General features: G+C 38.6%; 1 protein-coding gene across 1 annotated transcript in view; it reads right to left on the bottom strand.

Moving 5' to 3' along the window:
• Positions 1-26714, bottom strand: part of MBD5 (methyl-CpG binding domain protein 5) — a 97140-nt gene extending 70426 nt beyond the window's left edge. Inside the window, 1 exon segment of the mRNA XM_033164405.1 lies at positions 26137-26714. The gene's annotated coding sequence lies outside the window, so the exon portion shown is untranslated.
• Positions 26715-26736: the final 22 nt, after the last annotated feature.

Genomic DNA, 26736 nt, shown 5'->3' with positions numbered 1-26736 from the left:
TAACAAACCAAGTCATCAAGTATACAGCTGATTGGGAGCTACAGCCAATCAGGGCTTCCTAGTGGGTGGTACCAAAAGGATACAAGGATTTGCACGCACGTGCTTGCAACTTTTACACTTTCAATATGTAGGCATGCCTTAACACATATACATGTAAGAAATGCAATACATGAAATGGCCAAGATTTTCATTATGTGCAATAGGTCAGATCTGAGTATTAACAGCCAGCATTGTGTAGCATGTACTTTGGATAATCTAAACAAAATAGAAAATTCTTTCCAGTAGCACCTTAGAGACCAACTGAGTTTGTTCTTGGTATGAGCTTTCGTGTGCATGCACACTTCTTCAGATTACAACACGGCTACCCACCTGTATTTGGATGATCTACATAGACTCCCAGCCATCAAATCCCAAAGTCTGGCTCTATTGGACTCTACCATACTAAAGTTTAAGGTGCTATACTTCTATGTCATACATGAATAATGAACTTATTTGCAAAAATGAGGGTATGCCTCATTGCTTTTACAAATATCGGAAACAAGCCACAGCAAAAAGACAAAGATGGCGAGACACATCACAATAGACATATACATGAGACTCTCTTTTCCCTCCTATCTTTCTCATTTTCATCTGCTTAAAAGAATTAATCAAGCCGCCAAAAGTGAAACCATTTTTGGCATTTCTAATTCCACACATTTCTGGGCTGTTCTTGGCTTAATAACCATAGATGAATGGATTGTGTTCTGTTTTCATTAGAAAAATGTAAATTTCTGCTCAAATGGCTAATTAACTGCCTGCGTTCGTTCAAAAACTTCTGTATGGCTCTGAATGAGTATAAGGATTTTATATTGCTTTCTCAATATTGGTTGCCTACCATGGATGGCAACCATAAAATTACAAACTAACTTATAAGGTTTCAATTAGTCTAATCTTGACTAGAGAAAGTCACCTTAGGCCACAGGTATGAAATTATCAGACACAAATGTTACCATGTTCTAGAGCAGCTCAAGACATTCTGCTATAAAAAGCAACTTTCTTCCAAAATCATAAAAGGGTCTAGTATATATTGTAGCCAATATGGTTGAGGTGAAGCACCACAGTGTAATTAAATTTAATACTACTAAATAAAAGAGAATGCCACAGTGACTCATTATATTATCATTGGTTTTTAAAAATGATAAATACAGTGGTGCCCCGCTAGACGAATGCCTCGCTAGACGAAGGCATTCATCTAGCGGAAGGCTGCCCCGCAAGACGAAATTGTCTATGGGGCTGCCTCGCAAGATGAAAAAAAATTTTTTTTTGTCTAGCGAAAACCGCGGTTTGCATTGCCGCTTCGCTAGACGAAAAAACCGCTAGACGAAAAGATTCGTAGAACGAATTATTTTCATCTAGCGGGGCACCACTGTACTTAAGAACTGTGAATTGTGTCAAAAGGACCAGCTCTAAATTGTTATGAATGTCCTGTTCTCCTCTGGTGGTAGCAGTAAAAACATTTATGCCTACACATCATTGCATGGGATATGAGACCATGTTGGTGCTCCTGAAAGACTACTGTGAGCGGCTAAGTTATTGTTATCAAGCAGCCTCCTAAGCTAACAAACTGACCTGGCCACCGATTCCATTTGCCAGGTAGTGCAATGCTTCTCCCAACTGGCTGTTTTGGCATGCCTGGATTTTAAAAGGCTGCCTGCATTGTTGTGTCACACCCCTCTTGCACTGACTCTTTCAATATCATAGGAAGAACCTGCTTGATCATGCCAATGGCCTATCTGGTCCAGCATCCTGATGTCATAATGGGACAAATACACCACAACTGCGTAGCTCATTGAACTGCAGAGGCTCAACAAAGGCAGACCCAGCATCATTTTGGTGCCTCTGATTGGTGATGAGCCCTGGAAGTTGCTCAAGACTGCTGCCCTGCAAATGTCTCTGGACTGAAATATTAGTAGTAGATTTTGTAAGGCAGACTGCTTGATATGCTGCCAAAATGAACATAAAGTAGAAGTAGTAGTATGCAGAAACACTGAAAGTAGAAGTTGATAATAAAAATTATAGCCTATTTGGGCACATATAATTCTGTAATTGGACAAAACATTTACTTTAATGTAATGCACACCTTTTTTGTGAAAATTAGGGTGCACATTAGATTTGATGGTGCATTAGATTCGTGCAAATACACTATGCTATGCTGATTCCAGCTTTGGCTGTATCCACATAATGCCCTATGCAGACCAAAACGTGGGTAGGGGTGCATGGAAGGTAGGCTTTTTCAACCTAATCTCATCAGCAAGCCTCAAGACACCATACCACTAACAAGGCTTGATGCAAGACCTAGGGCGCATTCTACCCCAACACCATCTAGAAACATAGAGAAATAACAAGTTGATTTATGTGCTTTCCGGCAGCTCCTAACTCAAGCCAAAGTACTCATAGTAGTATGCCATCATTTGCTAAAAGTTCCATATCTATCAAAGAGAATTCAGCAAATAAGTTTTAGCAACTCTGGAAAATAACTGTCACCAGAGAACCTTCGGACACGTGCCCTTCAACTTCTGTTCTGGAATTTAGGGTGGGCTTTACATTTACTTAAAACTCCTCAGTTGAGAGGATACTGAGCTGTTCAACACCACATTAATGCTTAGCTGAGCAGGAATTTGACATCCAACCTGTCCAGCATTTCAGTTCAATATACCAGTCCTATATTCAAGTACTTTCTGATTAGCCATAGGTGACAAGCATGAAAGGAAAAATAAAGTTTGATGTGGTCTACCAGAATCAGGTCCTGTTGCCCAGCTCAAGTCTCCCATCTTTCCTTCCTTTCCTTCAAGTGACCTCCATGGTAGCAAAAGCAGCTGCTGCTGACCTGCTGGTGGAATACAGGGAGCTACCTTATACCAAGTTACGACACTGAACCACCTAGCTCGGTATTGTATTCAGTGACCGGCAGCGATTCTCCAGTGTTTCAGACAATGGTGATACCATTAAAATTATGGACTGGTCATTTCTTCGACAGAGGGCAAATGGGCAAATTTAGCAGGGGATCAAATACTTTTTTCCCTCACTGTAAGACAAGCAGGTTCTATTATACCTTTTACTTATGCGACACTTTCCCAAAATTTTATTTGATACACCAGTGTTCATATAAGCCTATGGGCACTATCAGCGATGACAACAAAAGAGGAAGTGTCCAGCGTTGAACCCCTAATTTTTTATTAAGGCTTTTGCAATATCTGTGATATTACACTGTAATTAACTTCTAGTTCTCTGGATAAAAATTAATGCAGCTTCAGTGGCAACATTCTCAATAGTAATAGCTTCAAATAACTATTAACTTAGACCCCCCATCTATGACCAATCTGAGACTGATGCTTTGGCAAATGTTGACACAGACCAGAATTAGGAAACAGGAGGTTTTCTGTGCTATATCCAGCCTGGTGGCTTATTATCTTGGTTCCAAGTTGCCTGTGACAACTTACCTACGGTGGGTTTCTCATTCTTATGCAAGATATATTGAGATACAGGTCACCGACTTTATATTTCCAAACCGTATATATAACCCATCAGAAAAAAACAAAGTGACTCTGCAGTTTGCACAGCACATGAGCTCGTTAGAATTCTAAGAACCCTAGCTTCAGCAACACATTTCCATCCTTGCTGGTTTAAGAGGCAAGTCTGCATATGCAATGGGAAAAATTATTTTGAAATATTAACACTTAAAAAATTATTCAATCTAGCTTCTGACTTCTTTCCGCCATAGAGAACAAAGGAAGGAAGGAAGGAAGGAAGGAAGGAAGGAAGGAAGGAGTGGGCTTGCAGAAGGAGGCAGCAAGATACCACTGGTGTTCCCTAAAAAACACCCAGCATACAGTGTAGAAAGCACTCTTTTTATCCTACAGAAAACATGGAATGTGGATTTTTTATGCATTTTTGAAGAAGGGGGCAGCAATGCTACCATACCTGTTTGGTGCACATGCCTTTTTTTTGGGGGGGGGGGTCAAATAATTCTAGACAACGCAGCACTGAACAGGTTGTCATACCTGGCATGAAGAATAAAATAGGCTATGTTCCAAATGAAGGAAAAAATAGATGCAAGTGGAAATAACCAAATATGCAGAGCTGGAATTTTGTTTGCTGCCTTACCTTACTTGCTTTCATATTTTCTCTTGCCAAAAAAGCCAAATTTCAATTTTCAACAGAATTGTGGTTTGCCTCTTCAATTGAGGTAACTAGTATGGCAAAAGCAACCAGTGAGAATCCAGCTATGCCATCAGTTCTTTTTATTGGATTTCAGCCTTTATGTTGTATTCAGAATTCATTCAACGAAGACAACAAGCATAAACAACAGGATGTGGCTAGTCAGTGGATTCCATATCTTTAAACATAGGTGCTGTTTTGAGGTTAACAATCTTGAATAATAAAAGTCCTCAGAAACAATAGACATATTGGGTTGTGTAAAATAAACTTCAACTTAACTTCTTACAGCACACAATTGATTTATTTCATTTCTCTTAAATGATGACATGCAACATGTTATGTTTTAACATAAGTCAGTATAATTTCATATCTACATAGAAAGTAAATTTTGCTTCCAACTGCTTCTTCTGCAAAACATCAATCTAAGGAATAAAAACACACATTTTGCCCTTGAAAGGATAGATTTTGAATATAAAGGCTCTGAACATCTAGGAAATATTTCAACTCCACCCCCCCAAAAAAAACTTATTGTGAATGTCAATGTGCTTAGCCTAAAGAATGGGGAAGGGAAAAGTGGATTGTCTTGGGGAAAACCAGTACCAAATCTGTCCCTATTCTAAGTTGGGAGTAACAAAGCTGATTTTGGGGATAGCAAGAAGGACTGTAATGCGGTGAGAGTACAGAAAAGTGCTAGAATAAGTTAGAGTAAGGCTATCAAAAGTCTTATGCAAAATGGAGAAAGTGATAATATAAGGAAGAAATCTAATATATATATAGCACTACCAATGTGCAATACACGTTACAGAGCAGCATATGCAAATAACACAGATTCCGGCTTCAAATAGCTTATAAACTAAAATTACAACAGTGTCCATAGGATAGCAGAGGAAGAGATGGCATGTGATGAATGTGCACAAGTGCCGCCGTGTTTCCTTTGGCTTTGTTTTAGTAGGGGGATGAGGACTAAGTGATTAAGCCAAAGAATTAATGGAGAAGATAAGTTTGAAGAATATGAAGGTGGAAAAGGCAGCATTACCACACAGGTGTTCTAGGAAAGAGTTTCATGAATAAAAGGATAAATGGGTGGAGAAGTTATTTAAGAGAGCAGATCGTGGTAGGACAACTGAACATGGAAGAGCTGGAGGAGTGATGATTATTGGCAACAATATATCCAGGAAAATCTAATAGATTCCATGCTCCCTAATGTCACCAGCAACCGAGCTATCTGAAATTGATCTTTCTGAGGTTACTGATGAAGAACTGAAAAACCTACACCATAGAAACTAATTTGATATAAAGTAGTATAAATTTAATAGGAAGATGCTGCATCACTTTTACACCAGAAAGCAGGTTATCTGGGGCCCCATGACACATCAGCTGCAATAGGGAGGACATCCCTCCCTTCCCCCAACTTGGAATGCAGTGAGGAATTCAGGCATCTTTTGTTATGCACCATATTCAAATATCATTACTCACTAGACCTCAAGGGAAGGTGGTGGTGGAGTTACTACGGAGTTTTTACTGGCACGACACAGAATGAAAATGCACAATAGATTTCTACCCTAATGGGGATCCACCTGACTATCTGTTTGGGACTTCAATGACTGTACTAAATTAAGGTTGCCAGATTTTTTTTCAAAGAATCCGGGGACACTTTTCAACTTCCTACTAAATAGATGGATTTTGTCAGGGGACTGATTTGTAAATCTGGGGACTGTCCTTGGGCAACGGGGACATCTGGTAACCTTATACTAAATCTGTCACATCCCCCACTAGGCAGAATGTTATTTTGGCAGTCAGAACCTAGTTGCTGGAAGAAGGGATTATCCTGCTAGCAGTGCACAAATCCAACCACCAGGGTGAAAGTTCTTTCCCTTTCTGATAAGCATGACCTCACCCCCAAACACTGAGCTAAATGCTCTTGCTTACTCCTTTCATCCTATCACCAAGTGGTTCTTAGCACATGACTCTGGCATTTCTCAATGGCTGTGTACTCCAACTTCTGGTCCATCAGAATAATGCTCATGGCAGTTAGCATGTGGTGTGTACTGCCAAGAAGTATTGGTGAGGGGTGAGAAGCATCGCAACTCATGACTGATGCAACAGTGATGCTACGTTTATCAAAGGTGAGAAACAGAGAAGAATTAGCTGTGATGGCTAATACTTGACTTTTACATATTTTTTTTAGAACTCTAGAGAGAGAAATAAGGTGGGACAATTGGAAGGCAATCAGTTTGCTTATTTATTTATTTAGGGTGTTTATGCATCACTTTTCATAAGCAATATGTTTCCACAAAGATCTAAACAAAACTAAGCAATACAATATAAATGTAAAAAGCACCAACTAAAATATACTTAAAGGACAGTCACATTAAAAAAATCCATAGCTTAGTTCTGACAAAAGTTCTACTGTATCAGAGACAAGAAGAGGAAATATATAGGTGCATTAAAATATTATACTTTAGGACCAATGTGTTTTGGGGGGGAAAGCGTTCAACACTCTATAAACTCTTTTGCAAAGTGATTTTTCTTTCTTTTCTTCATAACATCTATCAGTTAAATGTAGTTTAACAGCACTCCACTCTTTTCAAAAAGTTGCTTCCAGAGGATGCTTTGAGAACAGTTACACAGGTCATATTTGTCATCTGGTAAAACAGGTGCAGCAGTATACATGTATGGGACAGAACAGTAAGAGAAGGGGGGAAATTATTTGAAACTTCCTCCTCCTCCTCCTCCTACTGAGCACCAGAAAAAAATTGAAAAGTTTCAAGGTGTTAAAATTATTTATTGTGAGTCTGTGGCACAAATATTATATATTGGGAACTACTAGTAAGCAAGGGTTTTTAACTCCCAATTATTTATGATTAGCAAATAAAATTGCAAACAGCCTCAGCTTCCCCCACCTACCGGTATACGTTATTATCATCATTTTTACATTTATTTATCACCCATCCAACAAACATCTCTAGGCAGTTTACACAGATAATACAAAATATAATTTACAATAAAACAACTTTAAAGCCAAATATTAAATCACTAAGCAGAAAGCCTAACAAAAAGCCAATTAAAACCAGCATAACGCACAGCATAAAAGAAAGTGTAAAAGTTAGGCTTTGGGAAGGGGGACGCAATGCAAAATTTGGAGCACTCAATAGGTAAGTATTACATGATGTAAGAGTATTAATTGGTTACCTCTTTTAAAAAAAATAATTTAACAACAAAACAAAGATAAGCAATAAAGTAGACAAATTTAACTAAAAGAGACACAATAAAAGAGCCAAAGAACACAGTTCAGCTTCCTATTGTGTAAAGGTGCATAGGATCAAGCTTCTAAGGCTGCGGTTACCTATAGGATTATCTGCAAAAGACTAGTTTTGAGTTCCCATAGATCAGGAATTCTAACAGCCTAATTTATTGGGTGAAAGACTGTTAATAATGCTAAGCAAATGGGAGTCAGAAAGTCTTGCTGGTCTATTGCAAATTTTCCAACTATCTACCCTCTATCCACCCTACTATGTTTTACATTATTAGCCCAAGTAGCTCTCAAAAGCAGCTTACAATATAATACAAAAAGATGAACATAATTATAAAGCGAAAATAATATCCCTAATATAATTACAAAACAATGTACAGCCATCTTTGGTATGCCCAAAGGGACTTTACAGTCAGAATGAGAACCAAGACAAATAATGTCCCACACCCTCTGACAGTCTTTGGTGATCAGCATAGCCTGGAGAGGAGATCTTAAATACAGTTTGTAAATTTAACATCAACTTTAGGATTTCATCCATTGCTTAGGGGCATTTTTAGGAACAGATTCATCAGCAAGGTAATGCTTCAATCAGTACTTTGATGTATACTCATCAGCTCTTAGTCTAAACTTCTAAAAGTTTTCCAGTCACTTTAGACTTTTATTGAATACATGAAATTATGCTAAGTGTATTTATTTACAGTGCAGTCCCACAGAGTTCAGTGGGGCTTGTTCCTAGGCAGGTGTGCACAGGATTGCAGCCTTAGGTGTTAAATTTGTATCATGTCTTCCCAAAAAATGGTGTTCAAGGGAGTTAACAGAAATAAATGAAAAGCAAGTGGCTTGATTATTTATCATTAATATTAGCAATAGGAAATAAGCAGTGAATATTAGCGATAGCTATGTGATCAAAAATTACACTGTGCCAGAAACAGTACACCACAGTTGCAAGCACAGATGCATTGTTCATGTTTGAAGTCAAACAAGGTGATAATCCATTGTGAGCTTTGAAGGGTATATTCAGATGACTCAGCTCCCCCCACACTCCAGTCACAACACTTGGGTGAGGGATATGACTCAGTGGCTAACGTGATAATTTGTGAGAATGAGGCACTTTACTTTCTAGGCTAGTAGAACTCTATAGGATTCCCACCATATACAACAGCAGCAAATGCTACTGCACAGTATAAAAACATGCTGTCTGAATGCATCCATAGTCTTAACAGAATATAAAACCACATACATGTGCTTATTTTAACCTTAATTAGTTCATTATCTCACAGAACTGAACCTTAATTAACTTTTTGTCTTACAGAACTGAAAATGTCTAACTTCAAATTATCTGAAGGTGCAAGTCATCTTCCTAGAGAACAGTAAAACTAGGCTGTATTTTCACTGTATGTGTATGTTAAGATATGCAAAATGGGATCTTTAAGTGGGCTACAGCTAATGTTTGCCAAAGAGAACACACTGGAGACCACAATGAATTGACGTACATGATTAGCATCCTGTGTGCATGGTAGGAAAGCAGGCTCATGCCTGTCTCACTACTACATCTCATTAATAGTAAAGGTACCGAGGTGCATGTATATACATTCCAAACTATACAAGTGCAGTTTGCACAATTTTCCCTAACCTGTCTCACTTAAGAGGTATCAAGCCAACACATCCCGCAAATGCTTTGGGAGATTTCCAGGTGGCTGATCCATGCCAGTCTTTTCCAAATTACACCATTCTGTAATGGCCAGTGGAGGTTGTCTTCTTTTTTCATCAACCTAAGCTTTAGCTAGTAGCCATCCTCACCTGGATCCTTCCCCATTTACTTTCTCCTTCAAGCCATATTTATTTTCTGGACTAGTTGGGACATTCTACAGAAAGGTGCCTTTTTATAAGGGATGTTTTTCTGGGTTGTTTTTTAAACCAACTTAGCAAGCTTCAGAAAACCCAAAGAGTTAATTGGACCTTGACTCAATGGCCACCCAATGGACCATTCCATCACTGCCTTAGCCTTATGGGGGATAGGAATTTGTTTCCATGCAAAAAATATATCCTGTGGGAAGATTCTGTCTCCCCAGTAAGCTCCTTTGATGTCTCCCACCTGTCACAGAAATAACTTTGAAAACGTGGAATTGGCATTACCATTTTATTCCTCCTATTGCAGAACAAGTAACTACTATGGCATAGCTTTGCAAAAAGATTAATCAAAATATAAAACAATCTGAAGAACCTAGGACAAGCATAGACCACATAACTGGGATATCAACATTCAATATTATTAAATCCTCAATACTACACCAATGTTTAAGGTTGATCAAACAAATTTATTATTTAAGACAATCAAATATCCAGAGGTTTGTGGAGATATGACAAACTGCAGTTTAGAATTTTTTTCTAGGAACGTCTAGGCACCATTTTTTAATAACAAGGATGCAAAGCTGAAAACGAAAAATGCAGCTAAACTATTACGTTCATATTTCACATGGTCTAGTCCTTTCCCTGCCCACCTGCCTAATATTTTTAACAGGATCTCTTCTCCAGTCTTCAGAGAGTAGCTGGAAGAGGGGAGGCAGAAAAAGGTCCTCCTTTCCTTCCACTCTGCAGTTTTAATCTGAAATCTGAGGCACAGTACTGCGCCCAGAGCTCAGAAACTGCTTGCACTAATGAAATTCCTTGTCACAAAATGTGCGTAGAACAATGCGGGTTTCAAACACTGTCCATGTTTATCTACCTGCAGCAGTTTCGCTTTCAGCCAACTTATACTGCACTATGATGTATTCCAGTAATATGTGTCATTCTGAAACAGAATGGCCTGGTTTGCACATAATATTAAACTACAATTTAGGTTTATGTGCATAAACCATGGGCTTGTATGCTCTCCCAATGCAAAAAGAGGTTCTGCTTTCATTTTTTTTAAAAGAGGTTTCTCATAATATCTGCACTGCAAACTGTGGTTACTTTTAAACTATGTGTTATTTAAAACAAGCCAGGAGCATTAACCACAGTTGAGCTGGCTTGATTCAAACAGCATAGTTAACACTTACCACAGCTTGCCCAGGTTGAGATATAAAAAAACAAAGTGCAGTTAGCTACTGAAAAGCAAGTCTATCTAGACAGGTAAAAAGGTAAAGGGACCCCTGGCCACTAGGGTCCAGTCACGGACGACTCTAGGGTTGCGGCGCTCATCTCGCTTTATTGGCCAAGGGAGCTGGCATACAGCTTCCGGGTCATGTGGCCAGAATGACTAAGCTGCTTCTGGCGAATCAGAGCAGCACACAGAAACGCCGTTTACCTTCCCGCCAGAGCGGTACCTATTTATCTACTTGCACTGCGTGCTTTCGAACTGCTAGACTGGCAGGAGCAGGGACAGAGCAACGAGAGCTCACCCAGTCGCAGGGATTCAAACCACTGACCTTTTGATCGGCAAGCCCTAGGCTCTGTGGTTTAACCCACAGCACCACCCACATGTTTTAATCTCTTTTAACCTTTGCTGCTGCTCTTAATTAAAAATTAATTACTTGTTTTCAACTGTTTTTGTTGATAATTTTAATATTTACAATGAATACTGTAAATAGTTTTGTTACAAACAAGTGGTATACAAATTTTGTTAAATAAAGTAAGCCCCATTGAGTTAAATTGACCTTTCTCATAGAGAATAGAGGATACAGCCTTAATTCTTATATAGAGAACACTCTCAATGTCTTGGTCCAAAATAAAAGAAACCTCTAATAATCAGAACTTTAATTTCAGTGCAAATAACTGCCAAGGAGTTTTAATTGTAGTTAAGTAAAGAGCGTGCTAAAAAATAAAGCTAATTGTTTCATAAATTTGTGGAAGAAGTTATTCTTATAGCTTTTGTAGAACTGTTCTACCATTATCATTTTTATAATTACTGGCATGAATATTTTTTTCCTATTTAATAAGCTAAATACTGCAGCTCTAATTGAGGCCTCAGTGTTATAAACAGTTAGATGTCTGGCTTTGCCCTGCATTCTAATATAGAGCAGAACAGACATGGGAAGTATAAACAGAACTTTTAACTAGATTATAATTTCTAATATGGCCAAGAAATCCTTCAACAATAACACTTCTAGCACAAAATCTGGAAGGGAATACTTTGAAAGAGAGCATACTAATATAAATGACTAACCTTTGCTAAACTAAGATTTTGATCCAATTTCATGTTTCTGAAGGACAAGTTTTAAAACAAAGGTTATTTTCAATGAAAACGGAAAAATGGTGGCTTGAACAATAAACCTCTGGAAGTAAATATAAAACTTTTCTTAAAAAACAAATGAACAAACATTGGATGGTAATCAGAGAAACTTGTGAGCATCTGATGGAGTTTCTGCCCATGAATGGACGCAATAAATCCTTCTGGCTTTAAGCCACTTTCTCACATTGAACATCCCTCTAGAGGCACCGGGCAAATCCAGCTTTTTGGCAGCAAGCCAGGTCTTTATTTAGCCCACACTTCACATCATATATGACATAAGGTGTAGTACAGGTTGCAAAAACAGCCTTGCGGGTCAAATTAGGATCACAGCTCTAGATGGTTGTTCAGGAGTCAATTTGGGCTCTGTGAGAGGGTGTGGTTCAAATGTGGGCCTGAAAATTCAGAGTGTACGCAGGAACACTACATGTAGCCCCAGGGACCTTCTGTTAGAACAAATACTTTTAAAATGTGTTTCTAACTAGTACCGAGGACTAAATTAAATATCTGAATATTTTCAGAAGTACACACAAGAGCCAGCACATGTTAAATGCACAACTGCAGCCAATAGCGCAAACAGCTTATAATAGACTCTGCTCATGGGATGTGGCTGGATTTTTATTTACTTTTTAGTGCACAAGTTTCATGAATAAAGCAGCTTTCATAGGAAGCAACCACTTATTGTCCAGCAACATGCAGATCACTTAACTGTGTATGTTAAAAACCTGCTTATAATATGCACTTGCTTGTCTTTAAGAGTTACAAATCACATTAAAGTGTTGCTATTCCTTTCATGCTCAATTAAAAAATGTAGTTCACAACTTCATGGTAAATATTTAACACTAAAATCTGGCAACTGTATAGTGTATTGCATGGGTTCCATTCGTGTTTGACTGTCCCAATATTCCTGGAATCAATGAATGCATGTGAACTGTCTTTAAATGTTCAGGAGGAAGAAGTTAGGACACAAACATATTGAGAAGCACAATCTGGTTTCAACACAGAAGAAAGTCCCATTGAGCTCAAGTGTGAATAGAATTACTATGGAGACAGTCATCAAGCCAGTAATATATATCAGATCCCTTTTGTTTGTGTGCCACTTAAGGCAACATACATTCCACTTACAATTCAACAATACCTTTTTACCAAACTCCAAACTTATGAGCGAGAAAAATTCTGATTTGTTGACATTTTAATACTTTATGAATTCATCAGAAAGGCTTGAGTATGCAGCTCTACTGTTTATTAGTTCAGAAGTTTAAATTTAAGCAGAAATTCATAAATCATTGGCCAAGAAAGGTCCCTTAAGTATGAACACCTAATCCACAAAATCATACAAACCTATCAGTTTTCATTCAGAGTTCACCTCTCCCTGGATAGAAAGGCTCCTTCTTCCACGGAAAGCTAACTGAGCTGCTCCCAAAACATAAGGTCCACATTAGAGATTGGGAGGACATAGTCTCAGACTATCTGTTAGAATGGCAATATTCTTCTCGTCGCTCCAAAAGAGAAAAATAGCAGACACTGGGGAAGGAGAAGACAGGATATAGTCTTGTGACTTACAGCTCTAGTTTCTAATCAGGGAGTCATGTTACCAGGTCTCTATTTTTTACTTCCAATCAAAATGTTGTTGAAAGGCATGTACAAAGAACTTAGAAGGTGGTGTCAACTGAGCAGAAAAGAAAGCTTCATAGCTTTTCCCATTCATAATTAAGTCTCTAACCACTTGTCTTCCTAAAAATTTCCAAAAAATATGCTATTTTCATATAAATAACTCACAACATCATGGGGAGGGGGGCAGCAAAACTTTAAAGACTACCTTTGCACAACATCTCCCTACAGCCATTTGTCTAAAATTTGGCAGGCTACATTCATTCAGCAAGGGATTCTGTGCTTGCCTGCTAATGTCATCCAATTCTGTCAAAAAGTAAAAATGCCACAGCAGTTTGCTCATTTCGCCATCTAAATTATAAGGCGGCTTGGATTTTCTGAACCAAGGTTGTGCTTTGGATGCAAGGTGAAGTGGGTCAACCCCCCAAATAGTCTGTCAAATCAATCCACTTTCTGAAGCGGGGTCCAAACTAAATATTGCCATCAGTGTAATAATAATAATAATTTTATTATTCATATCCCGCCCACCTGGCTGGGTTTCCCCAGTCACTCTGGGCAGCTCCCAGTGGTAACCAGTTGGGAGACTTCTCTCCCTCAACTGTCACCTAGTAGTGGCCATTCCAAGAAGCTGCCATAGTAGGAGAGATGAGAAGCAGGGCTCATTCCACTGGGCTCTCCTGTCCTTGAAATATTTGCAGATGGTCATTATAAGATCTGCTATTTACCTTTTAACAACTGGCACCTGAATTTGCCTTTTCCCACTCTATTCTGTGTTTCATTCTCCTTGTGTACTTAGATTGTAAGCCTGTGGGCAGGAACCATTTTGTTTTAATTGACTGTATGTAAGCTGCTCTGTTGTCTTTGTCCATGGAGTTTTCTTGGCAGGGATACTGGAGTGGCTTGCCAGTTCCTCCTCCAGGTGGGAAAGGAGTACGACAAGTTGAGGCTCCAGTACTTTGGCCACCTCATGAGAAGAGAAGACTCCCTAGAAAAGACCCTGATGTTGGGAAAGATGGAGGGCACAAGGAGAAGGGGACGACAGAGGATGAGATGGTTGGACAGTGTTCTTGAAGCTACTAACATGGGGTCACGAAGAGTCGGACACGACTAAACGACTGAACAACAACAAAGCTGCTCTGGGAGTCTTTTTAGCTAAAGATACATACAACCAATGCTTGCAATATGGAAGTATTGGATCTCACTGGCAACAATGAAGTTACTCCCATAATATTTGTGTGCAAAACTTACTTTTTAATTTAAATGTAAGTTCAAGTAAGGCTGCCATATGTCCACATTTTTCTGGTGATTTGTCCTGGATCTTAGGCACAATTTTGGGGTCCTCCTAAAAAAAGGCAACAACATTTGGGGTGTTCTGGTTTTTACTTTTTGAAATATGGCAACCCTAGTTCAAGCATACACACTTAATCTAGTGTATGTCCATTGATTTCAATGGGTGTATTCTGACTATGTCAGAAACATCTTCTTTTCCACTCTATTATCCATGTCTCTCTAAATTACTAGTCCATTATTATTTGATAAAGATGTGTGACAAAATTAATGCCCCTAAATTCTACCAATGTATCCATTTTATCCAGCAAGAGCATTTGCACAGCTTGTTGACAGCTGCTCTGCTTTTGCCACCTGGGATTGTTTTTCACTTCTTAAGAATAAAAGGAAAACTCTCAATCTGAAGTTGCAATTTTACTCCAAGCCAAAAGTAGCTTTATTCAGATAGCTGCGTCAGTAAAAATGTAAGTGGTTTTAAAATGCAGTTTGAGGAGGTATTTGATACGGTAGTTTCCAAAAATCTCAGACAGATTAATTACAATTCATATCAATGGCATGGTGATTTAAAACTTCAGAACTTCTAAGCTCGTTATACATTAGAAAAGTCAAAATACATTTACCTAACTTATTTAAGTTTGGGCAACATCCAATAGAGTTACTCAGTGAGCTTCCATTATTGGAATGATATGTGCTCGTTGGAAGAGGTTCTTCTGCAAGAGGAATATTATTTTGTTCACAAAGCAGTGATACATTATCCCGCATATAAAACTTCCCTCTTCCCCTCTGATTATTCATTACTACAGGTTCAGACTGAACATACAGAGAGCAGGAGTAATGAAGAGTTCTCACAAGGGAGGGATAAAAAATGTGGGGTTCCATAAGCACCTGTATTCAGACTTGTGCTTGTTAATTTGTTCATTAAATTATCTGGAGTTAGGGATGAGCAGTGAGTTTCTCTGATAACATAATCTAGGGTGGTAGTTAAAGCAAAAAGCTCCCCAAGAATCTCTCCAAGATGGGTGAATGGGCAGTAAAATGACAAATATGGTCCAAGTGTTAAATATCACACATTGGGACAAAAGACCCCAAACGTATATGCTGAGCTTGAAGTGGCAAATAAAAAGAGATCTTAGGGTTGTGATGCACAGCTAAATTAAAACATCCACCTAGTGTGAAAACAGAGATCATTAGAGATCATTAGGAAAGGTATCAAAAATAAAGCTACCATGTATCATAATATATTTCTGATAACAGCATCTCAAATAGGATACTGTAGACTTGGTCAATATGCAGGAAAAGGAAACAAAAATATTCAAAATAAAAAAAAATCTTTCCAGTAGCACCTTAGAGACCAACTAAGTTTGTTCTTGGTATGAGTTTTCGTGTGCATGCACACTTCTTCAGATACACTGAAACGGAAGTCACCAGACCCTTAAATATAGTGAGGGAGTGGGGAGGGGTATTACTCAGAATGGTGGTGTATTATTCAAGGAGCTGTAGACACTCTCCTGTGAGCAAAGGTTACAACACTAGAGGCTTTTTAGTTTTGAAAAAATTGTGAACGGGGCGGGGGGACGACACATGTCAGAGGTGTATAAAATAATGCATGGCGTGCAGAAAGTTGATTATTTTTCTCTTCTCATAATATTAGAACCCAAGTCATACAATAAATAGAGGGATATTCAAGAAAGACAAAAGGAAGTATATCTTCAGACAGTGCATAGTTAACTAATGATGGAATTTACTAGCACAAGATGCAGTAATGGACAATGTGGACGAGCAAAGCCAAGAGAGATGAGTTTTCAAGAGTGCTACAAACAATCTATTTAAAAGCCCATTGGAGGTCCAAGGGGAGATTTAACCTATCTACATAGACACTTGCAGGTGTGCTTGGAAGAAGAGCTTGGCATCTTTCAAGCACACTTGCAGATGCCTATGTGTTTGTGCATGCAACCTTGTCATGCATCATGTCTTTTTGCCGTTTTGAAGGTTTCCGTGTTACAGCTATGCACTGAAAGAACACAGAGGCTTTAAAATTTTAACAAAATACCATAAAATAATGTAGTTACTTATCCGCTAGTGTTGACACAGCTACTATAACCCAAGGTACTGTGACACTTACATGACCATATTCTATAGCAATCAAAGCGCTCTTCAGGCAAGCAGACAGAGTTATTTCCCAGACACAAAATATTCTGATTTGAATGCTGGGAAAATGTGATATCACTGCAGCATTCCTGCAACAATAGTGCTACACTGAAGGAATCCTTATTAATTCATTGCACAAAATCCATATATACTGCACATTCATGATTTGCAAAATAATATTGAGGAAATGTTAAAAGATTTTAGGCTTTAGGCTGGGTGTGTCTGCATTCTAGGAGCACTAACCACCTGGGAGGATCCCAATGGGACTCAACAGAGCTCTACTTTGCCCTATCAGCCATGCCTCTGCCAGGGGTGGGGAAATGCTCAGTCTGCATCCACCTCTCATGTGCCCACCTAACCAGCCCTCTTTAACCAATGTAGCACCAAGCAGAACGGGAGGACCTAACCAGCCCTCTTTAACCAATGTAGCACCAAGCAGAACGGGAGGACTGAAGGAGGACATCCGATTGAAATACCTGTATACTTGCCTGTGCAAAGGTGGTTAGAGAAGCTAAATGACAACCTACTGAGCTCTAACAAGATACTCAACACACCAGGTGATGTGTTCCCTGAAACAGGGAATTGGTAGCAATAGCTGGCTACCTTAGTTTAAAGCAGGTATAGGCAAACTCAGCCCTCCAGATGTTTTGGGACTACAATTCCCATCATCCCTGACCACTGGTCCTGTTAGCTAGGGATGATGGGAGTTGTAGTCCCAAAATGACTGGCAGGCCGAGTTTGCCTATGCCTGGTTTAAAGTGTATATTTTAATAGGACTTTCTGAATCTTATACAATAAAGTTCATACAAATTTAAAGCATTACTTTACCAACCATCACCAGGACTAACATCGAAGCAACTCCCAAGCAAATTAATGCCACAATCTTGTATTTGTCTATATAGGGTCAGTGAGCGAAGGAGCCAACAAACATTCATTAACAACTGTTGAATTTAAAAGTGACAATAGTTTATACTTTGCAAGTTCTAATATTTCAAATGAGTACTTATTTGGAGATACATCTGATGAAATGAATCAAAACACAGAACTATTTGGAAGTTTGTGGTGTTATTTTTAAGTTGTAAACTTTTGTATGTAGCATGCATACCATAGTCTGTCACTTAACAAAATATATTGATGCCATGCTTCTTCAAATAAATCCCATTTTCAGTTGATAAACTGTAAATGAGCAAAGGGTTTGGTGGCAGATAAAGTAAACAACAAAAATTTGACATGTTTTTAAAAGGGACTCATATTTCAAGCTGTGGCTGCCCAGGAAAAATCTTGGGATTGTGGAAGATGGCTCTCTGTGGGGCGGGGGGGGGGGAATAACCCACAGTAATGTGGAAACGAAAATCACAGATTATGTGCAAGGAATCATTAGGAAAGAGATAGGCTATAATACAGCAAGTACATGATGCCATATTTATTTATGATGTTGCTACGCACTTTGCTATACTGCACATAGTTCTGGTTGCCCCATTCTAAAAAGAATGTGGCAGAACTGAAAAAGAAACAGCATTGTAAAATGAAGGACTTGATGAGCCTACAAGAAAAGGCAAAAATATGTGAGGCTTTGTAGCTTACAAAATGACATTTCAGAGGTTTCATCACACATTGATTTTGTGACCGAAGTTTCTAAAAATTTAACCGCATGAAGCATGGCTAGAGGAAGCAACTTTCCCTCCCCCCCCCCAATAATACTACTACTAGCAGTTATCAAATTAAATATATTGGTAGTGAGTTGAGGAAGAACTGAAAGTAGTACCTATTTGCAAAGCACATAATTATCGTGTGGAATTCTCAATCAGAAAAATGATGGCACTTTTTCCAATAGCTCTTTAAAAAGAATAAGAATCTCTTGTCAATGATTTTGGGAGGGGGTGCTTTATTCGGGAGAGGACATGCTATACAGCACTCCTTAAAGGGTCAGAGTGCAATCCTTCTAGATCCTTTTACTGGTAAAAGAGCACTTCAATTTTTTAAGATGGTCTCTTGCTTGTTTCATAAACTTTACTATGTTACCATTGATATTCTTCTGTAAACCCAAGAACAGGGTACATTCACATTCCTTGGCCCCCACCAGCTATTAGTATCCTGAAGGCTGCTATTTTCCAGCAAGGATAAGGTAAGTTTACCTTTCCCCTCCTTAGGCTTCACAGATGTCCAGTTTTGGATATCCTGATTTTTATTTTGGACTACAGGACTAGACAAATACATGGAAGACAACCATTATATTATGCGAGTATAACCTGTGTATTGTGGAACTAGGATACTCCATTCCACCCGATTGATTCTTTCAAAAGGTTGGAACAATCAGTATTCAATGCCACTAACCGTACTCAGTCCTTACTTTATTTTGGAGGGTTCCCTTTAGGGTTTTTCTCCTTTTTCTTCTTCTTTTTAATTCTACAAACCTTGGGGGTTTCCCAGTCCTAGTGACATTTTCGTCTTTTTTGTTCTGGGTACATAAGGATCCAGACTCAGAGAATGGGTTTCTTTATAGTGTGTTTATACCTGATATAATGGTATGTCCATTATAGAATTATGGGAGCTCTATATTGATTATTGTCTTTAGTTGTCCATCATCTCTCAAACTGGTTGCAAATTATAGACTCCATCTAATATGTTCCATAAATGGCTCAGAACTGCAATACCTCAAGGGCAGCCTCTTTCCATATGAACCAACCTGGACTAAGGGATCATCACCTGAGGACCTTACTTGTGTGTCCTCTCCATCAGAGGTCCAGAGGATGGCAACACAAGAACAGCATTTTCTGCGGTGGATCTCCTTTGTGGAATGCACTTCTTAGGGAGGATCGCCTGGCACCTTCATTACATATCTTTAGGCACCAGGTGAAAACGTTCTCTATAACCAGCCCTTTGGTTGATTAAACATTCTATGGCCTTTTAAATATGTTTGTGGAAGGTGGGGTTATTGGTTTGTTTTTCTTTTTGTTTGTTTTCATTTTGTGTTTCCATTTCATATTTTTATGCTGTGAACCACCCTATAATCTTCAGATGGAGGGTGGTATACAAACTAATTAACGAACTAATTCCATTAGTAACGACAGTTTTCCATCTGTTTTCTATTCTCACTTTCAAGAGATATTAAGACTGGGGTGGGGGTGGAGTACTAGAAAAATTAAAAAGAAAATGGGGTTCCTAGCCTTTTTCAATAACATGGGGAGCACTAAGAAACTTCTATGATTTTTTTCTGTTAGAATAAGTAAAATACTTTCAAAGATCTTTATGAAAGATGGTCTAAAGTAGCCTTCTCCAACCTGGCGCTCTTTGCATCCTTTTGTTCTAAAACTCCCATGATCAGAAGCCCATATTATCAATGGTCAGGATGGTGGGAATGATTGGTTGGGAAAGGCTGATCTACATAATTACGGAAGATAATGATAATTCTGGCGTGCTCTGGTCCATGGGGGTCACAAAGAGGCGGACACGACTAAACGACAACAACAACAATCCTGACTAAGACCCGCAAAAAGAAGTGGACTACAAATAAGTACATTCATAATTTTGTTTGTACAAAACCAAGATTATTAATAGTTTTTAATCTCATATAAATGCTAAATAGTACAATTTTCTATTCTACCTGAATTATAAATGATACACTTCCAATTGGTAAAGCAATAAAGTTTAGGTTTGATGACAAACTATGTATATATTTCTACCTAGTTTCAAAATTTCTGGGAATTTTAATAATTGTGTCCTTCTCTTCTCATGTTCTATGTAAATTTCTCTTATTGACATCAAAATGTTTTCATTATTTTGCTACCACTTAGCAATTATTTCCACTCTTTCTCACTCTTCTAGCATTTTTTGGCCCATAAAGCCAAATTACATTCTCCATTCTGCTGACTTCCAGCTTTCTACCACCACATCTGTATATCCTAAAATCTACCCGGCTCATTTGGTGTACTGTATTTAAATAACATTCTTCATTTCATTTTGTACTATTATCTTTTCCTTAGCTTTAGCACGCCAGGATTCAGAAAATTTAATGCTTCAGTGAAACACAACAAGGAAGATGTCATGACACTTGCTGCACGAGAATTCTAGAGGACCAGAAAAAGCCACTACTACTACCTCCATCTTTGTGTCCATGGCCTTGTGTAGGATCTTAGAATGGGGGGAAGGCATACAAAAGGTCTGAGGTTACAGAGTCTTGAGCTTCTGTTCCTCTAGCCCAGATATCTTGTGAAGAACCTTGCAAGTTGATGGTTCTCTGAGAAGGCAAAGAAATGCATAGGATCCCTAATTACTGAATGATGCAATAATAGATTGCAGCAGAGCCTGACTACTCTGCTGGATACAGGTTGCTTTCAGGGATAGCAGTCACCTGATCTGTGCCCATCAATGGGCTCTCTGAAGAGTAGCCACAGCACACTGAAGACATCTGAGAACATCTGTGAAAACCAAAATAAGTACCCTGAACCTCATCACAATCTCGAGCTTGGTAATGAAAACAGATAAAACAGATAAAACACACTTTTAATTTTGCACCTGGAATGTCACCATAGTGCCCAAAGTTCAGGGTGCTCTAGGAAACATATCCACATATACAATCTACACTTGTGTAGTAACTGGAAAAGGTTTGATGTGCAGCCTTTCCAGAAGAAAAGAATGTTAGAAGCCATGTGTCAAATTTAATGCCATTATGCATCGAAGACTGATATATCCAAAGGAGCTCTTTAGAAAATTGATCAGGAACCCTAAAGGCAACTGATCAGAGTGTCAATCTTCTGAGCCTACTTACCGGTAAGTAGGGGTGGGGATTAATAGCCTGAAAACACATGAGCTACTAAGGTTGCTAACGGTTTTATGATTTTACATAGGGAAAGTGAAGTATCTTCTGGAGCATGGTAGTATCAAAATAAGAAAGTACAGCTATACAAGGTCGATTTTGGTTAGGAAATCCTTGGTCCTGAACACTACAAGGGGTACTTGACAGTGAATAAGAATAAAATAAAAATATGTGATTGAGGAGACAGTGCTGCTTGCATTTTGCTTCCTAGCTAAGGCAGGACAGAATGGGGATAGGAAGCCCTCTTCTCAGGTAAGTATTAACTCTCTGGTTCCTAGTTTCCATGAAGGAGACATCCAGAAAAAGCTTAGGTGTACCTAAATGCTTCAGCATTTATTCTAATAGCTAGAGAATGCCCATTCAGCACTATATAAAAATAAAATTTAAAGAATAAATGTTATATTTAACAAAGTTTTGAAAAGTAAGCCATGAATGATAAGAAACTACTTGATGTAATGATTGATCAACACTGTCAGCTGATGCAGACAGAACTATTTCTATGTGAAAAAGAAAGAAAGCAGTGGTCATGCTCAAGGAGTGCAACTACACAAAGGAAACTGACAAGGCTTACTGCTAATAATTGCTCCTAATCAGACTGCAGCCTTGGTGAAGGATTCCTGAAAGTTTGTAACAAAAAGATCAACTGGAGATCAAGTGAATGCATCAATAATATGGCTATACATGAGACTTCACAACATCAATAGTGGTAGTAGAAATGTTGGTGTTGTTCAAGAGATCCTATCAAATGTCTTGGGGGAAGAACCATAGTTCAGTGGTAGAGCATCTAATCTGCATGCTCACGGTCCAAGATTTAAACTCCAGCATCTCCAGATAGAGCTGTCTGAAACCCTGGACAGCTGCTGCAGTCAATGTGGGCAATACTGAGCTAGATGGGGCAATGGTCCGACTCTGTAGAAGCCAGCTTCCTGTGTTCTTTAACAATACCAGATGAGCGGGGTATAAATAAATAAATTATTCTGTTTCCCAAAGGCTACTAGCAAGATTTCATAGTATGACTGACCAAATAATGTTCAGAATATCAAAGAATGTAATCTAGAGGAACAACTAAGCAACCCAAAAAACCTTAACAAGCTTTAGAAACTCTAAGCACTCACAGTCGCTTGAACTTTAAAGTGGCACTGGAGAATTTAGCCACATAATGCCTATCAGGACTGTCCTCTCCTCACTGGATTGGCACAGAAAAAAAGATTTTTTTCACAAGCAAAATAGCTTTGGCCCACTCTCAATGTTTGCTACAGTTGCACACAGAAAAAACAGGTGGAATGAGCCACCAGCAAAACCAGTGCAAATACCAGTGTTTAAAGAACAAGGCTGAGCTGGTTCATAGCTTTATAACTGACATTTAAAAGCTGAAACATTTTTACAACACATAACCTAGAAGGCGCATATAATACGAACAGCAAGTTCCTATCCATGTTTACTGAAACTTACTAATGTAAATGGATCTTACTTCTGAGTAAATGTATATAGGATTCAACTGATCAAGTATTTTGGACGAGTTGGGAGAGATGCTTTGATTCAACTGACCCTAGGTTTTACCACAGCTTTCCCAGCTGTAAGAAATCTTAGGTATAGATGCATTTTAAGAATTACAGAATATATGGTTCCTACGAAGTCCTATTCATGATAAATTAATGTGTTGTATGGTTTAAGAACTATCACCAAAGTGATCTCCAACAAGCATTTCAAAGGCTATATGAAGATGTGTGATGTGGAGTTCCTTAAGAAATTTTAACGATAAAACCAGGCAGATTTTACTGTGCCACTTTAGATTGTTACCAAGTTCTCTCTGTCCATGCCCCCCATATGTTTTCTTCAAAAGGTCTTGAACAAGCCCATTCATCCCCCAAACAGATGAATAATACACAAATCTATATAATAGCTTATTTTGTTTCCCAGCTCTACCTGAATATGACAGGGATTGAACCTATAAACCTTTTCATGCAATGAATGTGCTGTGTAACTGAGTTATGGTCCCTATATATACCGTATTTTCCAGTGTATAAGACAACCCCCAACTTTTCCAGTTAAAATATGCAGTTTGAGATATATTCGACCGCAGATTCTCCACCCGGCGTATAAGACAACCCCCGACTTTTGATAAGATTTTCCAGGATTAAAAAGTAGTCCTATACGCCAGAATATACAGTATTCACTTTCTTGCCTCTACACATACTCCAGTTCTCCACAAGACTCAGATTCAAGGATCTGCCTACAAAAAATATTCCTCTCTCTATATTTTACTATCTCAAAGAAACATAGCTAAGTTAAATTATTACTGGTTTGTTTTTGGGAGGGTTTTGTGATTGGGTTTAATTTGGGGTTATTTTATATCTGAAATAAAAATAATGAATACCGCTAGTAAGTTTTGAAATTAGTAATGGTTGGGGCTTTGCAAAAGCCTAGGCATATGCTGAAGTCTACTATTTAGTTTTCCTAACAGCGCAATTGATGTTAAATATGTATAATTGTTTGTAAAAGTCTATGAAAGCCTGCTTCCATGAGTGTTTACTTCAGAGTAGATTTTGCAACACTCATTGAGGCCAATTCTCATGTATACATACACAGAATTGGAGAATCAGGTTCTGATGATAAATCTACAGTATTCACTTTGAATGAAGTCTAATGAAAAAAGTTCCTGTGAATTCAAAGTACGCTTAGGACTGAAAGTGTTAAGATCAGTTCACTGAAGGGATTCAGATTACTGCACTAAAAACATACCTTATTAATGAATAAATAATCAAAGTTGTATCATATTATCTATCAACACTTACAATTATTCCATCAGTAAAGAAATGAAAATAATTCCATATTTATGTTAATAATGTTTCACAGTCCAATTTGGATACCAACAAACCTTAAGTCAGAGCAGTACCTGAAGTTAAAGTGAACCAAACTCAGGTTTCTCTATGGGTGTGATGTACCATAACAGAAAAAAACAGAACTATTAAAACTTATAGGCTGGCCCAGAACTAACTTTAAGTGCCCAGCTTTTAATAAGATTAAAAATGTGTTTACAAAACCAGTATCTATATAAATGGATCACTACTTCACATGTATCCATATAAAATACTTCCCCCCTCTGCAACAGAAAGTTATCTTGCTTAGCACTCTGAATACTGCAGGCAAGCTGTTATTCAGAGGTACAGCTGAAGCTTTTCCACTGACTTTCCACATTTGTTTTTCACCAAACATCTGACCTGATCAAAAGTACAAGTTTTATGTTGCCATTAAGATTAGAAAAGGTACTTTTTGCCAACAAATCAAGTTATCAGAGAAAGTATTCAGAAGGCCAGAATCACATATCAAGCTGCATGTTACTTTGGTCAGATTCCCTGGGCCTATTGAAATGCATAGGCCATCTGTGCACATTTCACAGTTCAAACACACATTGCAGCTTTAGTAAATATCCTCCTACTTTAAACTATTTCAGAATAAAAACACAAAGACAATAACTCCACAACAGAGCTGCCAAAGCTGTGCCAAATGTGACTTGCAATAATTACCATATTTTCCAAGCTTCTATTCCACTTTTGCAAAGTATAGAATTTAAACTGGGCAAATTGCATCTTTACAGCAAAGTATTACTCCAAATCAATGGGATTTATAAATAAGTAAATATATATAGGACTGGCTTTAATTTTTATGATCAGGTAAATACTTGTCTCTTTAAACTGGAAAGTTTGATTCTTAAGTCCTTAATAAAAACAAATGAGAGGTCTCAGCAGAAACAGGTGACACTGTAAATGGCATTAAAATATTTACTTCATGTAATGTTATTCAAACCTGCATCATTTCATGGCTCACAAACACGCTAAATAGATGGGTTAGTTATTATTATGAGCAAGCATAAAAACCTTTGCAAAGTCAGGATCTCAAAAGTGACATAACCTAAACAAATTAACTATACACAATCAGGTGCTTCTATTTCATACTGCCAATTTTAAATACAAAATATTCAAATACTATGTAGACACTTCAGAAAAAAGCCTTTTCCAAGTCACCCTTTGAGTCAACATCTGTCTCTCTACATAGTAGAAAGTTCCCAAGACCACTACCAACAGTAAGCAGTTATATATCTATATATCTGTATTTAGATATATAGTTATCCCCACATATACTATATAAGAACAGCAGATTGGAAGACTTTTTGTGTATGCCCAGAAGCAAAGCATCAACGTGGAACAAAAAAACCCCAAAGCAATAAAACAAAAATCAATGACACTTGATTACATAGGAAGGAATAAATAAACACTAGACAAGAGCATGGAATGTGGCATTTTCCTTTACCCAACGAGTGAGCAAATTATAATATACAAATATCCTCGAACACAATGCTGATACCTTTCACTCTGCATCTCTCAAAAAATCCCCAAGCAAACCCCCCAAACCCAAATATAACCACCACTTTACGAACCAGGAAACAATCAAACTGCTTCTTACAGTCAAAAGTAAAAAGAGAAAAAGAGAGAGAGAGAGAGAGAAACAAACCCCCTCCCACCAGCAATCCAGATCTGCTTGCCTCAGAGTGAAATTGTGGAGCAAGAGCAGGCATTGCTCGCCTTACCTCCTTCTCCCATACCCAGATAGGCTTACCTTAGCTGCCCCCCACTTTTATTTCCTTTCCTGGAGCAGTGGAGAGAGAGACACACACAAAGGGTAATAAAGGGGGAGGAGGGGAGAGCAGGGGGATGGGGGGGGGAGAGAGCTGGCTTCTGCTGCTGCTCCTGCTGTGTGTGTGGTGAGGTGTCTCCAGCCAGGGCCAAAAAGCAGCAGCAGCAGCAATAGTAGTAAGAGAAGGGACTGTGTTGCTAAGAGGCTTTAGCTCTCTTCTCTCTCTCTCCTCTGACGGCCGAAGCGGGGGAAGAAACTCTCCTTCTCTCACTGTCTCTCTCTGGGATCCTCTAGCTAGGCTGCGGGTGGGGGAGAAACTCAAATCTCCTCAGGCCGAGCCCTCCCCGCAAACCAATTCAAGGTGGAATTAGTGCTCTGTCCCTTTAACAATATAAATAAAAGGTTCCCCAATCTCCCCCCCTTCCCTCTCTTCTTCATCATCAGCTGCTGCTGCTGCTGCTGAGGCTCTGGTTCTGGCTGAGAGAAAGATGGGAGGCTGTCACTGCGCATGCGCCCCAAGGGAGCTTGCTGGGTTGAAGGAGGGGGGGAGGGAAAAAAGGTTGCCTCCCACAATGCCGCGCG

The sequence above is a fragment of the Lacerta agilis genome, chromosome 1 (assembly GCF_009819535.1).
Source record: "Lacerta agilis isolate rLacAgi1 chromosome 1, rLacAgi1.pri, whole genome shotgun sequence".
NCBI classification, from domain to species: Eukaryota; Metazoa; Chordata; class Lepidosauria; order Squamata; family Lacertidae; genus Lacerta; species Lacerta agilis.
Note: the sequence above shows the minus strand (reverse complement) of the source record. Positions and strands in the feature narration are given on the sequence as shown.